This window comes from Salvelinus fontinalis, chromosome 3 (genome assembly GCF_029448725.1).
Source record: "Salvelinus fontinalis isolate EN_2023a chromosome 3, ASM2944872v1, whole genome shotgun sequence".
Taxonomy (NCBI): domain Eukaryota; kingdom Metazoa; phylum Chordata; class Actinopteri; order Salmoniformes; family Salmonidae; genus Salvelinus; species Salvelinus fontinalis.
Window position 1 is genome coordinate 3,870,986 of NC_074667.1, and position 14,276 is coordinate 3,885,261.

A 14,276-nucleotide genomic window follows, 5' to 3' on the forward strand; every position below is an offset into this window, starting at 1 on the left:
GATCCCAGGGATTGTCATTTTGGTCGGAGTCCCGAGGCTGGTGCCGCGCGTCAGGGAGAGGGGTACTGTCACGTGAACGCCCTCTCCGGCCTCTAGGTCACCAGGCTGATGATTATAGCGCACACCTGTCACCATTGTTACGCACACCTGCGCATCATCAGACTCACCTGGACTCCATCACCTCTTTGATTACCTCCCCTATATATGTCACTCCCTTTGGTTCCTTCCCCAGAAGTTATTGTTTCGGTTTCAGTTTCTTGGCTGTGCGTTGATCGTGTTTCTTGTTTTGAATTATGTTGCTTTTAAAACACTCACTCCCTGAACTTGCTTCCCGACTCTCAGCGCACATCGTTACAACACGTCAGACCACCGAATCATAAAGCATGTAGAAAATGTCTCCAGTTTGGACGATAGGGTACACACTGGTCATGGTGACTTTTGTTGTGAGCAACAGCAGCTGTGACCCAGTCTCACCAAACGTCATGGTCTGGTAGAGAGTTGTATCTGTCCTAATACACTGCTCAAAAAAATAAAGGGAACACTTAAACAACACAATGTAACTCCAAGTCAATCACACTTCTGTGAAATCAAACTGTCCACTTAGGAAGCAACACTGATTGACAATACATTTCACATGCTGTTGTGCAAATGGAATAGACAAAAGGTGGAAATTATAGGCAATTAGCAAGACACCCCCAAAAAAGGAGTGATTCTGCAGGTGGTGACCACAGACCACTTCTCAGTTCCTATGCTTCCTGGCTGATGTTTTGGTCACTTTTGAATGCTGGCGGTGCTCTCACTCTAGTGGTAGCATGAGACGGAGTCTACAACCCACACAAGTGTAGTAGCTGTGCATGCTTAAATGTTACTCTTTGGTTTCCAGAAAATATCCATCCAAAATGGCGCGGGGAAGTATCACTCTGTCCCTGTGAATTTACAGGGACATTGCAGCCTCATTTAAGTTGTTATGGTAGCACTCTTCTATCGTTGGACTTCTGACAGGTGATTATGAAGTGGAATGCCATCACATAAAGCATTCAGATAAGATAGAAGAATGCTGTATAGGAATGTGCCACAATGGGAAGATATGGAAACCAATGAATTTCTGTTTGTGTGAATGGCGGCTACATCTTCTAAATGTACGAAAAGCAGACATTTCACTGGAGATGGTTAAGTTAAATGAAAATAAATGTTGACTGTGTTGTGTATGTTTCAGGTGTATTTGTGTAATAGCATATGGCAGTAGTGTGATCAATCAATCACGTTTTTAAAACCAATAGTTGTGATAGGTGAGAACGCTCTCCACATTTCATGGGAGGTCTTTAAATAAAATTCCAAACGGATAAGTACCTCCATTGTGGTTTAACGAGCATTCAGTAAATTTACATAGATTTTAATTAGGCCTCCTCCAGGCAGTGTATAACTAACTCTACTCCCTTCTGCTGTAGAGAGAGAGAGCGAGCGAGATGGTAGATGTGGGGGACAGATAGGAGATGGATAGAGAAGATAGACTGAGGGAGGGGGAGAGAGTGGAGAGGGAAAAAGGGAGTGAGGGCTGTGGAGTGATAGAGAGAGGGAAGGATGGAAAGGACAGAGGAAGGGAGGGAGAGAGAAAGGATACGATGACAGAGGTGAGAGGCTTGGATGAGAGGGAACGAGCAAGACGGGAGAGAGGGATGTGTGGGAGGGAGAGAGAGACATTTTAGGAAGGACAGAAGAGGGCAGATAGAGGTGGAGGTAGGGGAAAGGAATTGCGTTTAGAAGGGAAAGGACTAGCGAGAAAGAGGCAGCAAGGAGAGGCATGGACATAGGGAGAGGAGTGTTAGAGGAGAAAGTAGGGAGGGAGAGAGGTAGAACTCCATAAGGAAACCTTGGCTTGGCTACCTCCCTAGTTCTCCATAACTAAGGCAATAAGAATGATCATCACTATAATGGTCAACAGGTAGAGCTCCATCCAGACCTACTCTCTCATATCGTATTTCCTGTCTGTTTATTAAGCTCTTTACTCCAGCTTGCAGTATTTTAAAAGGTAATGATTTGTAAGGTTAACCTTGGTCTGGCTCCACAGACCACTACTCTATATATCTTCCTTTGCTGTGAATGAGGAGAATATATAAGGATGTTATAAAGGAGATAAGGGCTGTATCAGCTGAAGGCCAAAAATATTAACTGTGTTTGTGTGTGTGTGTATGCTGGCCTGCGTGCACAACAAGCTCTCACTGTCTCACTGCAGAATCTAAAAAACATCAACTTTGAGGTTGCTCCACCCGTCAAATGTCAAAGTGTTTTTGTTTCTCCTGCTGCTCAGTATCATTCCATTTCACCAAACGTTGCAGTTCTAAGTTAAGGGTTAAGTTTAGGCACTCATTCTGAATGGTTAAGGTAAGGGTTAAGGTTTGGGATAGGGTTCAAACAAAACAATTAAAACCAGTGTCTACGACCGGCATCGAACACGCATGGTATCCCATGACTCTGGATCCGAAGGTTGTGTGTTCGATGCCGGTTGTGGACACTGGTTAAACTTAATGTTTGACCCCTATCCCAAACCGTAACCCGTGGGATTACACCCATCCACCACCCGGTCCACAGCCTGTCCTCGTATATCTCCTCCCACCAGCATCCACTGGTGTGTGTATGTGTGTGTTTGAGTATGTCTGTGTATGTGTAGTGTGTGTGTGTATGTATGTGAGACCGTTGGGGAAAATTGTTAAAGCTGCACAGTATATTCATGTGTTACACTTTAATGGGATATGTCTCAACATTTCCCCTACCATCTAATCCGGCGTAAACATGCTTCCGAACAGACTTTTTAAAATCCAGCATTTCACCTTGTTTTATCAGAGTTTAGGCGTAGTGCTACAAGCTCATGTGGCATCTCTCTCACACACGCACACAGACACTTTTTTCTCTCACTATTTATTATTTAGTTTACCATTGTTTAACCAGGTAAGATGACTGAGAACACATTCTCATTTGCAGTAACACCATGAGGAATAGTTACAGGGGAGAGGGGGAATGAAAGAGCCAATTGGAAGCTATAAGTAATTGTGTGGGGGCCATTTGAAAAGGCGCTTAGTAAATGCACTTACCACCAGCTCTAAAGCATACATGTCAGTCAAGGAAAATCATGACAAGAAAAGGGATCCTGTTTTCCAACCACAGGCAACATAAAACGCACGCACACACACACACACCACTAGGGTAGAACCATCAAACCTCTCTATTTGTGGTGTGTGTGCCCTGATAGAGCCATCAAACATCTCCCATCTCCCTCTCTCATTAACAGGCCTCTCCCTCCACTTGATGTAGTAATTGCTTGGCCGCTGACACATTACTAAAAGGCTGGGGGCCTTAGTCACTTTTGGATAAAGATCAGCGTTTCGTTTGGCTGCCGTCTGTCTGTCTGTGCTGTGCTGTGCTGTGCTGTGCTGGGCTGGGCTGGGCTGGCTCTGCGTGCTGTTCCTGGGGCTTAAGAGTAGAGTGGACCTGATCAGTAGTGTGGTTATGGGGGGTATAAACTGTAGCTACATTCTAAGTGTGGAATAGGTACTGAAGTCTCAAAAAATATATATTAGAACAAAATGGTCAACTAACGTTCCCCACACTACATTTAAGTTTGAATGATTATTATCTGACATGTGAGATGTTCAATAACACAGCTTCTGTATGGTTAATTCAACCATGATGCAACACTGTCGTCACATGCAGCGCCAGTTATCCACAATGACACAGACATTCTGAAGTGTTCTTTTATTAGCCAGGCGTCTCCGCCACGCCGCACTGATTCAACACTCCTGAGGGACTAGATATTCATTCAGTATTCACTATGGAAAAGCATGTTTAATTTAGTGTCCTTGTTACCGGGCCGCATAGCATTGACCCCGGCGATAGACACCAGCAATTCACAGGGCTAATACAATTCAACTTCTGACTGGCTTGAAGGAGTGATGAACTGTTTTCTCAAAGTCATTAGCAACCTATCATTAGCACGCCGCAGAGCTAAATCAGCATTCAAATTTGCGTTTGGCACTTTGAATTGGTCTTTATGGACATGGAACATTTTGTTACGCAAATAAAATATTTTGCGAAGCAACCAGTGCATTTGGAGTGTACTGAAATTTTCTTCCATTCATTGCCGCCTAGTGAAACAAAGAAGATTGGCATTATCCAAACCAACTTGACAATATGTTACAGTGACTTGCTGAAAGTTCAGTATTTTTCGCAACCGCCCCACATTTAATGCTTTCACTGTTTGATTTCCGTTTGTGGTTGAGCGAGCAGGGCATTCTCGGAGACATGATTAAGATTTTCATGAGGGTGATACAAGCTGACAGGACAAAAGTATTCTCTGGGATTTCAGCTGGTGCACCAGTTATTCGATGTGAATTTTCAATTCATGCTGTCAAGGAGGGGGACTGCTCCCTGTCTGTGTGGTGCCACCCCTTGGAAAAGAAGAGCAAGCTTGACTGACAACATCAGACCCTTGCAGGAACCTCCACACACACACATACACACTCTTAAGCAAGAACATGCAAGAGCACACACACACAACCAGCATTCCAAGAAAAACTCAGTTTTGCTTTGCATTTTATAAGCATGGAATGAATTCAATTGTCTTCTTGCATGTTACTCTTCTTCTCTCTCTACATTGCCCTCTCCTTTCAGTGCAATCTTGCTTGGCCCGAACCGTCTGCTCACAGTCTTAGGAAGAGGAGATGGGCCCCGGGGTGGTGGCACTATCTCTCAGAGAGAACCATCAGTGGCTCCCTAGTGTAATGAACACGAGGGGAGACAGAGAGCTTGTTTCAAGCGCAGGGAGCAGTAGGTGTTTATTGAAAGGACCACAGGAGGAGGCAAGTAGCTGGGTCCAGGGGCAGGGAGAAGTTCATACACAGGGGGTCCAAAAGGGCAAGAGTACAGGCAGGGAAAAGGCTAGTAACGTAGTCCGGGAGATCAGGCAATAGGTAGATAACAGAAAATCCGATAGGCGAAAGTGCAGGCAGGGAAAAACTATCATACACGGGAGGAGTAAATCACGTGAAAAACAGAGCTCTGAAAGACGTGTGTCACAAAACAAACCTCACAGTGATGGATTACAAAGAGAGGTCCAGGCCAGTCCTTGGGGCTCTTAAGGGTCAGCCAGGCTAGTGAAGCCAATCCTGGAGCCTGTACACATGAACCACGGAGGTCAAGTCTTACAACTGGTGTTGGCTTTATTCCTTTCTCCCTCCTGAGTTCCATGTTCCTGATGTATATCTCTAAATGTAGTCAGACAAAGAGAGACAGCTAGCGAATCACCTTGCAGCAAAGTGACTCAAGTCAGGCTTGTCGGTTCGCTTTAAGGTAGCATACGCTTGGTGCAAATGGGGGGACGCTAACAAGACACAAGCATGCAAATAAAAAAGCCAGATTCTATTTGGTTTGTAGCATTAGAAAACAAAGCAACTGCTGTGAAAATAGCATTTATTCTGTTTCATGTTTTTGTATTTATTAGGAATATTTTTCCAGAATTTGCTTTAGAATGTGTTCGAGTTTCGGCGGGAAACCTCTGCGTAGACAAAGCACATTTCTCTGTGAAATTGACTGAGAGAAGAGAGACCCTAGATCTCCTCTCCTTTAATTCATGACAGGGTGTGAGCTTTCAAACCTGCCACAGGTTCCCTCTTCTATGGGTGATAGAAGGTCTGGTTACTGTCATCCATTGCCAAGCTGATCTGACCCATTCGGATCCTCACAGGACAGTCATGACAGCACTTTAGCATTTACAATGATTTTACGGAATCTTGTCAGGCTTTTCAAAGCCATGCCGTAATGAACGAGTGGCCACAAACAAACTCTTGATTTACATCTAGCCATAACTCTGGTTGACTGATGGGCATCATACTATGCAGAATCCAAAACTAAATAATTCCCACCTCTCTGTCGAGTATAAATCACATTGTGGAATAAATGGCACACGTGCCAGGGTTGTTTTTCAGGCTGGGATCTGGGGTTTAATAGGATGGCTAAAAGGCAACGGGGAAATATAAGATGTCTCCACTCATGCTTTCTAAAAGGGGTGATTGATAGTGTACTATCAAACATATTCACTGCCATACATCCTGCTGCGTTCCCCTTAAAGGGTATATGTTTTGTTGTTTCCAGCAACTCTCCAAATAGGTTTAGAAAAAAGAGAGAGTGGAAGTTAGAGGAAGCAATATTCCACCTCTCCATGCTTTATCTGTTTCCTCCTTCTCCCTCTCTATAAGTAGTTTCAGAGCCAATCATATGGAAACGTATAACTCAAGCATGATGAGATGGGCTGAGTTGATCTGAAGGAGGAAGTAAAGAAAACATAAGGAAAAAGGGGAAAAAACTTCCCAAAACTTCAGGAAGAGAAGGATGAAGAAGTAACATTGTGGCTCATCTGTTTCATTGAAATGGATAATGTTGTTTTCCAAGCCAGGTCCACAGGGACCACATAAATCCGGCTGGCATTGAGGCTGTCTTTGTTTTCTCTTGACACATCCCTGTCACCTTCTCTCAGTCACCAGAATGCTCTCAGAACTCTGTCACAGTGTTGGCAAAATTCCAGCCACAATCTCAATGGATTTAAGTCCATGACGTTCATGGCAGCTCTGTGGTTTCACTACCGTGTGGTAGGGGCAATTGGTAGACAAATTAAAAACAACACACGCAACTAGGCCCAGCTCACCAGCTAGCAACTACAGACAACCAATCAGGACCCCTCACAACGGATGTCAGAAAGTAGCATTTCTTGTAGTATTTATGTAATTTGTCAGAAAACCAGTGGTGTACTCAAGACTTCTAAGGCCACACACAGCATCACTTGTAGGCCTGATAGACTAAAAGACATTGCATCATCATGTCTGATGCAACATGTACAGTATAGTCTGCATGCACTGGTCATTGTACAAGAACACACTGGCCTGTACATATGATTCACTGGTCATCCCCAAAGCCAACACCTCCTTTGGCTGCCTTTCCTTCCAGTTCTCTGCTGCCAATGACTGGAACAAATTGCAAAAATCACTGAAGTTGGAGACTTATATCTCCCTCACTAACTTTAAGCGTCAGCTGTCAGAGCAGCTTACCTGATCGCTGCAGCTGTACACAACCCAATTGTAAATTGCCCATCCAACCAACTACCTATCTCATCTCCATATTTGTTTAGTTTTTCTGCTCTTTTGCACACCAGTATTTCTACTTGCACATCCTCATCTGCACATATCACTCCAGTGTAAATTGCTAAATTGTAATTACTTCGCCACTATTGGCCTGTTGATTGCCTTACCTCCTTACTTCATTTGCACACACTGTATACAGATTTTTCTATTGTGTTATTGACTGTACGATTGTTTATCCCATGTGTAACTTGGGATAAACAATCGTACAGACAATAACACAATAAAAAAACACAATTGTTTTTGTCCCACTGCTTTTTTTCTTGGCCAGGTCACAGTTGTAAATGAAAACGTGTTCACCAACTGGCTTACCTGGTTAAATAAAGGTAAAATAAATAAATAAAAACATCCTTGGACGAATGATAAATCCACATTTCCAATTTGGATTCAAGACCAGTCCAGTGAGTTAGTTTTTTTATTTTTATATCACATCAACGAGGTAGAGGGTCGTACAAATCGAATGGCAACTTCTGTGCCGCACGAAAAAACAAAGAATCAGTCAAGCATTTGTGCTCGAGAAATGATTTTGCCTGTATAACTGACACGTGGTGGGGAGAGCTGCAGCTTCAAATGGGAGCTGCTCATCTGTCACAATTGTTTTGAAAACCTTTACTATATGCCTGCTGACAGTTAGAACCGGTGATGAAATCAAACTATTTACTGTTATGACAGAAAGTAAATTAGAGTGTGCTTCAGGATATGGCTGGGAAACCCAAGAGTATGTAATTAAAAAGGTTTGAATTTAAATATTGTGAGAAAGGAGCAACATAAATTACCTCTTCTATAATAGAATGAGTGATTAATGTATCAGAACCCAGGAAATGGGAGGGGGGAAGGACGTGCCCATTGAAATGAATAGAAACCCTTTATAGTTTTTCATAAAACGGAAGATGTAGATGTATCAAAGGATTCTTTCAAATCGTTACAATGTCATGGACTAAAGCCTATCTATTGACGCAAAGGACTATGTTGGCAAATCCTTTGTTTTGAGCCGAGTCCAGTATGACATCTGCTCATGAATAATCTAGACTGAGCTGTTCTGATATGGAATTTACTGTTTGCGCCTTGACAATATCACAATATGATAAACATAGATATTCTACAAAATACGAGAATTGTTCTGAAAACCTAAACCATCAGACGTTTATATGACTGTCAGAATCAGATGTCAGTCATAGCTCATTTTGTAGACTTCCTACTTGAGGGTAGTGCGTACGGCCCAGTACATCACTGGGGCTAAGCTGCCTGCCATCCAGGACCTCGACACCAGGCGGTGTCAGAGGAAGGCGCTAAAAATTGTCAAAGACCCCAGCCACCCCAGTCATAGACTGTTCTCTCTACTGCCGCATGGCAAGTGGTACCAGAGTGCCAAGTCTAGGACAAAAAGGCTTCTCAACAGTTTTTACCCCCAAGCCATAAGACTTCTGAACAGGTAAACAATGGTTACCCGGACTATTTGCATTGTGTGCGCACCCCCCCAACCTCTCTTTTACGCTGCTGCTACTCTCTGTTTATTACTTTAACCAGTTGAGAATATAGGGGGTGCTGTTTTGTATTAGCATAATTTGCTCTACAGATTAAACTGCCTAGTACTCAATTCTTGCTCGTACAATATGCATATTATTGTTATTATTGGATAGAAAACACTCTCTAGTTTCTATAGCCGTTTGAATTATGTCTCTGAGTGGAACAGAACTCATTCTACAGCACTTTTCCTCCCAGTGAGTGAGTTTTCAGAACTCTTGGTCTCTGGTTCCAGATCAGTTTTAAAGCCACTGTAAATCCTATGAGGATACAAACACTGCCCACGCCTTCCTCTAGATGTCAGTAAGTGGTGAAAAATTGAATGGAGTCGATTGCGCAATCATGGCCTCTATAAATCACCAAATACCGGAAGTAGCGTTCTTTTGGACTCTGCGCTCAACGCAAGAAGGACATCTGACTGGCCTTTTTCCAAGCCTTGGTTTAGCCAGTAATATAGCGCCGGTCATGTTTTTACTCGTTATAGGTGTTAGAAACATCATAAGGTAGTTAATTTAAACCGTTTTATAGCAATTTATATCCGTTTAGTGCGATTTTGAGGCATTTTTATGTGATGCTCTTTGAAGAGCCGGGCACGTTTCGGGGTCCCGGTCGAACGTTAGTGGGCATTTCGACGGACAGAGGGCATCTTTCGACCAAAAGAAGATTAGACCCAAGAAAGGATACATTGCCGAAGATTCTGATGGAAGATCACCTCATAGTAAGAAATATTTAAGATGATAAATCGTTGTTCTGTCGAAAAATTTTAAACGCATATTCCGCCATTTTGTTTGGTATAGCTTCGCTTGGCGAACCCTGTATTGCACAGTAAGGATAATTTTAGAAATGTAATTCAGCGATTGCATTAAGAACTAATTTGTCTTTCGATAGCTGTCCAACTTATATTTTTTTTGTCAAGTTTATGAATAGATATCCATGAGACAAGATCACTGTGAAAGATGGCGACCGACATTTTCAGGCTAGTTTTGCTAGTATTGTCATTGTATAACCACGTTTTTTTATGGCTAAATTTGCACATTTTCGAACAAACTCTATATGTATGTTGTAATATGATGTTACAGGAGTGTCATCGGAAGAATTCTGAGAAGGTTAGTGAAAAAATTTATATATTTTGGCGATGATAACGATATCGCTCTCTTTGGCTTGAATCAATGGTCGGGTAACGTTTGCATATGTGGTATGCTAATATAACGATTTATTGTGTTTTCGCTGTAAAACACTTAGAACATCTGAAATATTGTCTGAATTCACAAGATCTGTGTCTTTCCATTGCTATGTGCTGTGTATTTTTAACCTCTCTGGGATAGATGGGACGCTTGCGTCCCAACAGCCATGTCAAAATGTAGAGCGCCAAATTCAAAAAAATTATATAAAATTCAACTTGATTAAATCACACATATAAGATATCAAATTAAAGCTACACTCGTTGTGAATCCAGCCAACATGGCTTTTCGGCGAAAGCATAAGATGCTATTATCTGATGATAGCCCAATGTAAACAAGAGAGTGTAGCCTATTTCAACCATGCTAGCGCTACTCAAAACGCTAATATAAAATATAAAACATGCATTACCTTTGACGAGATTCTTTTGTTGGCACTCCAATATGTCCCATAAACATCACAAATGGTCCTTTTGTTCGATTAATTCCATCCATATATATCCAAATTGTCCATTTATTTGGCGCCGTTGTACCAGGAAAAACAGCGTTCAATTTGAACAAAATCACGACACAATATCTAAAAAAAATTACCTCTAAACTTTGCCAAAACATTTCAAAGTACTTTTGTAATACAGCTTAAGGTATTTGTAAACGTTAATAATCGATCAAATTGAAGACAGGTCAATCTGTTTTCAATACAGGATATCAACAAACTCACGGAACATTTCACGTCTTGCCCAAATCTCAAACATAAACAAACGACGTCCCTCCACTTCCGGGTCAATATCTTGTTCACCTCACTAAGAAAAAACCTTAACCATTTTCCATACAATGGCGACATCCAGTGGAAGCAGTAGAAACTGCGCATTTACTGATTAGAATTCTGGTTTGCCCAAAACAATCCATTGAACATAGAGGAACTTAACAATAAAAAAGTTAGTCCTCAGGGTTTTGACTGCTATATAAGTTCTGTTATACTTACAGATATGATTCAAACAGTTTTAGAAACTTCAGTGTTTTCTATCCAAATCTACTAATTATATGCATATCTTATATTCTGGGGATGAGTAGCACGAAGTTGAAATTGCGCACGCTATTTTTCCCTAAGTGAAAATTCTGCACCCTATCATCAAGAAGTTAAGAAATGTTTTATGATGACTAAATTGGTAAAACACGTTGCTCTCTGTAGTAATTCTAGTCGCTTTGGTGAGATTTGTGATGGTGGCTGCAATGGCAAACTATGATTTATACCTGAAATATGCACATTTTTCTAACAAAACCTATCCTATACCATACATATGTTATCAGACTGTCATCTGATGAGGTTTTTTCTTTGTTAGTGGCTATCAATATCTTAGTTTAGCCGAATTGGTGATAGCTACTGGTGGAGAGAAAAAATGGTGGACAAAGAAAAATGGTGTCTTTTGCTAACGTGTTTAGCTAATAGATTTACATATTGTGTCTTCCCTGTAAAACATTTAAAAAATCTGAAATGGTGGCTTTATTCACAAGATCTGTATCTTTCATTAGGTGTCTTGGACTTGTGATTTAATGATATTTAGATGCTACTATTTAATTGTGACACTATGCTAGCGATGCTAATCAGTGTGGGGGGGGGGGGGGTGCTCCCGGATCCAGGGTTGAGGCTCGTGAAAGGTTAACTATACATAACTATACATACATTGAGGTAGTATGTACATATGTACATCCTCAATTGGCCCGACCAACCAGTGCTCCCGCACATTGGCTAAACGGGCTATCTGCGTTGTGTCCCGCCACCCACCACCCGCCAACCCCTCTTTACGCTACTCTTTACGCTACTCTGTTCATCATATATGCATAGTCATTTTAACCATATCTACATACTACCTCAATGTACATACTACCTCAATCAGCCTGACTATCCGGTGTCTGTATGTAGCCTCGCTACTGTATATAGCCTCGCTACTGTTTTTCACTGATTTTATTTCTTTACTTACCTATTGTTCACCTATTACCCTTTTTTGCACTATTGGTTAATGCCTGTAAGTAAGCATTTCACTGTTGTATTCGGTGCACGTGACAAATAAACTTTGATTTGATTAGATTCCAATAAAAAGTTATATAGCGCCTCTGGGGTTTTGAGGTAACGTCAAAGTCCAATTGTAAAAGGTCAGAGATATAAGGTTTGTTCCCTTCTCTACGCAACACAGGCCTCGTTATATATAGGCACTGACCTGTAACACAACAGCCAGCCTGTGAGTAACATCACTCTGCAAAATGATGTAATTTGAAACAATGTCACTCCTTACCCCTGCCTGACCCCATGATGGCCCATTTGGGAGTGGGGATGGGGGTCAGGAGGGTGTAAATGGCAAGGCAGAGATGGAAGGGATGGCCCAATCAGCCTTTCTCTTTGTCTTTCCATTTCTTGTCTGTCTCTTTCTCTGCGCCACTGCGTGACTGCAGGGGAATAATCTGCTCTCCAACTCACTAGACGTTACCTTCAGAAGACCTGTGTGTCTAGCCAGCCAAAGATTTTCCCCAGAGTACAGTGCATTCGGAAAGTATTCGCACCCCTTAACTTTTTCCATATTTTGTTACATTACAGCCTTATTCTAAAATAGATTTTAATCTACACACATTTATTCAAAATAATGTACTTAAATATTAAAAGTATCCAGACCCTTTACTCAGTACTTTGTTGAATCACCTTTGGCACAGATTACAGCCTCGAGTCTTCTTGGGTATGATGCTACAAGCTTGGTACACCTGTATTTGGGGAGTTTCTCCCATTCTTCTCTGTAGATCCTCTCAAGCTCTTACACATTGGATGGGGAGAGTCGCTGCACAGCTATTTTCAGGTCTCTCCGGAGATGTTCGATCAGACCACTCCTGTATTTTCTTGGATGTTTGGTTAGGTCCATTGTCCTGTTGGAAGGTGAACCTTTGCCCCAATCAGAGGTCCTGAGGGCTCTGGAGCAGATTTTCATCAAGGATCTCTCTGTACTTTGCTCTGCTCATCTTTCCCTCAATCCTGACTAGTCTCCCAGTCCCTGCTGCTGAAAAACATCTCCACAGCATGATGCTGCCACCACCATGCTTCACCGTAGGGCATCCTAGGCATCCTCCAGACGTGATGCTTGGCAGTGAGGCCAAATAGTTCAATCTCGGTTTCATCAGACCAGAGAATCTTGTTTCTCATAGTCTGAGAGTCCTTTAGGTGCCTTTTGGCAAACTCCAAGTGGGCTGTCAAGTGCCTTTTACTGAAAAATAGCTTCCATCTGGCCCCTTATCATAAAGGCCAGATTGGTGGAGTGCTGCAGAGATGATTGTACTTCTGGAAGATTCTCCCATCTCCACAGAGGAACTCTAGAGCTCTGTCAGAGTAACCATAGGGTTATTGGTCACCCCCCTGACAAAGGCACTTCTCCCCAGACTGCTTAGTTTGGCCGGGCGACCAGCTCTAGGGAACCTACCCTTCTCCAAATCTGTACATTTCCTTCGACCTCATAGTCATAGTTTTTGTTCTGACATGCACTGTAACTGTGGGGCCTTATATAGACAGGTGTGTGCCTTTCCAAATCATGTCCAATGAATTGAATTTAATGCAAGTGGACTCCAAGTTGTAGAAAACTCTCAAGGATGATGAATAGAAAAAGGATGCACCTGAGCTCAATTTTGAGTCTCATAGCAAAGGGTCTGAATACTTGTGTAAAAAAATGTTTTCACTTTGTCATTATGGGTTATGGTGTGTAGATTAAAGAGAAAAAAATGATAATCATCCATTTTAGAAAAAGGCTGTAACTTAACAAAAAAAGTAAAGGGTTTGAATACTTTCCGAATGCACTGTGCACCTTTCACCATGGTACTGATGCTTTCTGAGTTCCAACGTAGTTACAGTTGACGTCGGAAGTTTACATACACGTCAGGAATGTACATTTAAACTCCGTTTTTCACAAATCCTGACATTTAATCCTTGTAAAAATTCCATGCATTAGGTCAGTTAGGAACACCACTTTATTTTAAGAATGCGAAATCAGAATAATAGCAGAGATAATGATTTTCAGCTTCTATTTCTTTCTTTACATTCCCAGTGGGTCAGAAGTTTACATACACTCAATAAGTATTTGGTAGCATTGCCTTTAAATTTAAATAAGTGGTGTTGGAGGGCCAGTAGGAGGCACTCTTTCCCCTGGTCTAAAAAAAATATCCCAATGCCCCAGGGCAGTGTAGGGTGCCGTCTTTCGGATGGGACGTTAAACGGGTGTCCTGACTTTCCGAGGTCATTAAAGATCACATGGCACTTGTCGTAAGAGTAGGAGTGTTAACCCCGGTGTCCTGGCTAAATTCCAAATCTGTCCCTCAAACCATCACGGTCACCTAATAATCCCCAGTTTACATTTGGCTC